General features: G+C 41.6%; 1 non-coding gene across 1 annotated transcript; it reads left to right on the top strand.

Moving 5' to 3' along the window:
- Window positions 1–2,957: 2,957 nt before the first annotated feature.
- TRNAR-CCU lies at window positions 2,958–3,030 on the top strand. The gene has a single exon. It is a non-coding gene; the product is annotated as a tRNA-Arg (tRNA).
- Window positions 3,031–3,308: the final 278 nt, after the last annotated feature.

Raw genomic sequence — 3,308 nt, 5'->3', positions numbered from 1 at the left:
CATCCGCACTGCGTATTGCCTCCAAACCGCGTGCGGTTTTTATGTCTTGCGGTGCGGTTCAGGTGCGAATTCAGTCCCATTATCTTCTATGGGTACGCAGCTGAATTCGCAGATCTGTTCATTTCTCTTCAGTATTTGTCTCATTCAGTTCAATACACTTCCCCCCTCCCCCTCCCCTCTCCCAGGTCTCCAAATTCGCACCTGATCTGCAACTAAAATGCAGTTGATCTGCAGAACACCTTATAGAGAAATTCGCAAAGACAACAGAGCTCCAAAACGCAACGCACTAGTGTGATTCTGGCCTTAATGTTAGTGAAGTGTCACAAAACTACACTTTATTCAACGCTATGCAATACAGGACGTTACAACACACTGTGGTGAGATGTGGTGCGTTGTATAAACATGTAGCGTGCCTGCATTATTATGAAACCCCAATGAATGCAGCGTTGTGGTGTGAATGATTGGTTTCTATGCAGACCCCTGCACGTGATGTGAATGAGCCCTTTTGTGGCAGTGTACCGTTTTGCAATGTGGTACACAATATTTTAAAAGTCCTATAAACGCAAACCAGTGAAAAAAAGCCATAAATATAAAATGAGATAAATAAGATAAAATAAGTGTGCAATGTTATACAATGTATACAAAATATATCACAATAAATAAATATAAATATAAAACGTCTCTGGAAAGTGTGTCAAAGATTAATCCAATATTAAAATAAATAAGAAAAAACAAATGAATTCCAATTTAAATAAAGATAGAAAAGTCCAATGCCCGTGGTGCTCCTTGTAGTGAATACATGGATAAACGTGCGATTATTCTTCCACCAAATACGGTAAATCATGCCACAGTCACCAACTGCTAAAATGGACACTCACCAGACCCAGATTTATAAATGCTTCAAATTGCTCCTTTCCTTACAGCCACTAGCGCAATCCTCCTCCTCCCTTGTATTCTAAGGTTCCTGATAGTGCCTTAGTATCTCAAAAACAAGGGACTCATCATAGTGCAGTATAGCCGAAACCGATTTATTAGTAAAATTATAAAAACAAAGGCTCACTCACAGATGTAGTGCCTCCAGAACGGCACAGAGTCCTTCTAGCAGTACCGAGCGCAGAAGCCGCTCGCCAGTGTGTGTGCGTGCGCTCAACACCTCCGTTTCCTTGGGGTTCAGTGGCAGGGGATGACGTGTGACGTGTTTCCGCCCAACGTGCTACCCAGAAGCCTCTATACATTTCGCAATCAACCTTGCGACGACGCAAAGTTTGATTGCGAGACGCGTAGAGGCCTCTGGGTAGCACGTTGGGCGGAAACGCTTCACACGTCATCCCCTGCCGTTGAACCGCAAGGAAAGGGAGGCGTGGAGCGCACGCCGAGCGAGGAGGATTCACACACTGGCGAGCGGCTTCTGTACTCGGTACTGCTAGAAGGACTTGTGCCGGTCTGGAGGCACTACATCTGTGAGTGAGCCTTTGTTTTCATAATTTAACTAATAAATTGGTTTCGGCTATACTGCACTATGATGAGTCCCTTGTTTTTGAGATACTAATAGCTAGATTCAGAGAGACTTAGGCTGGCGTATCAGTAGATATGCCAGCCTTAGTCTGAATTTGCGTTGGCGCTAATTTAAGCGTATTCTGGTAAAAAGAATCGCTTAAATTAGGCTCAGATACGAGCGGCGTAAGTGTCTTACACCGTCGTATCCTAAAGTGTAATTTTTAGGCTGACCGCTAGGTGGCGCTTCCATTGCGGTCGGCGTAGAATATGTAAATCACTAAATACGCCTATTCACGAACGTACGCCCGGCCGACGCAGTACTGATACGCCGTTTACGTAACGCATTATCAGGCCTAAAGTTATTCCATCAAATAGCTGGAATAGTAATGTTAAGTATGGCCGCCGTTCCCGCGTCGAAATTTGAAAATTTTACGTCGTTTGCGTAAGTCGTCCGTGAATAGGGTTTTACGTCATTTACGTCCACATCGAAATCAATAGGACCGTGCGGCGTACTTTGACGCAATGCACACTGGGATATGTAGGCGGACGGCGCATGCGCCATTCGTAAAATACGTCAATCATGTCAGGTCAAGCCCCATTAACATAAAACACGCCCCCTCAGCCGAATTTGAATTAGCCACCCTTACGCCCGCCCGATTTACGCTATGCCGCCGTAACTTAGCAGGCAAGTACTTTGTGAATCATGTACTTGCCTCGCAAAATTACGGCGGCGTAGTGTAAATGCCATACGCTACCCCGCCGCAACTATGCGTTCGCCATCCTGAATCTAGCTATAAGGCACTATCAGGAACCTTATGAATACAAGGGAGGAGGAGGATTGCGCTAGTGGCTGTAAGGAAAGGAGCAATTTGAGGCGTTTATAAATCTGGGTCTGGTGAGTGTCCATTTTAGCAGTTGGTGACGGTGGCGTGATTTATGTGGTGGAAGAATAATCGCACGTTTATCCATGTATTCGCTATAAAGAGCACCCCGAGCATTGGACTTTTCTATCTTTATTTAAATTGGAATTCATTTGTTTTTTCTTATTTATTTCAATATTGGATTAATCTTTGACACACTTTCCAGAGACATTTTACATTTATATTTATTTATTTTGATATATTTTGTATACATTGTATAACATTGCACACTTATTTTATCTTATTTATCTCATTTTATATTTATGTTTTTTTTTCACTGGTTTGCGTTTATAGCACTTTTTAAACACTAGATTTATTATAATTCACTTTACCATGATAGGATTGGCGCAGTAACATATTTTCGTTTATATATTTTCTACACTTCTTTGAGGTGTACACATTATTGCAGCAGATCTCTAGTATTCAATTTAAATTTCTTGTGCCAGTGACACTTTATACACTTACAGTAGTACAAAATATACTGCAATGCTATCCATCACAACATTAAATTAACAAATGTGACTTAGCTTTCTATGTACAGCCCCAGTGGCCTAATGGATAAGGCACTGGCCTCCTAAGCCAGGGATTGTGGGTTCGAGTCCCATCTGGGGTGGTTTCCCTTTTCATTTTATTTTATGCCTTATAGAATTTTATATAGCTTCCTAAGCAAAACTTTTATTTTTTTTACAATAAAATAGAATCTGTGTGTGAATAAAATCTTTTTTTATTTGGGAAGGAGAATGGATTCCATGTAACTCTTCTGCTTTCCGATAGGTCAGAGCGTGCTGCAACAGAGACCCCTGTTGGAAAGTAGATGGTATTGCGCTTTTTTTTTTTTTTTTCAAATAACATTTTTTATTGAACATACCAGCGGGTAGATAAACAAGAAGT

Source organism: Rana temporaria, chromosome 12 (assembly GCF_905171775.1).
Source record: "Rana temporaria chromosome 12, aRanTem1.1, whole genome shotgun sequence".
Classification (NCBI taxonomy): domain Eukaryota; kingdom Metazoa; phylum Chordata; class Amphibia; order Anura; family Ranidae; genus Rana; species Rana temporaria.
Note: the sequence above shows the minus strand (reverse complement) of the source record. Positions and strands in the feature narration are given on the sequence as shown.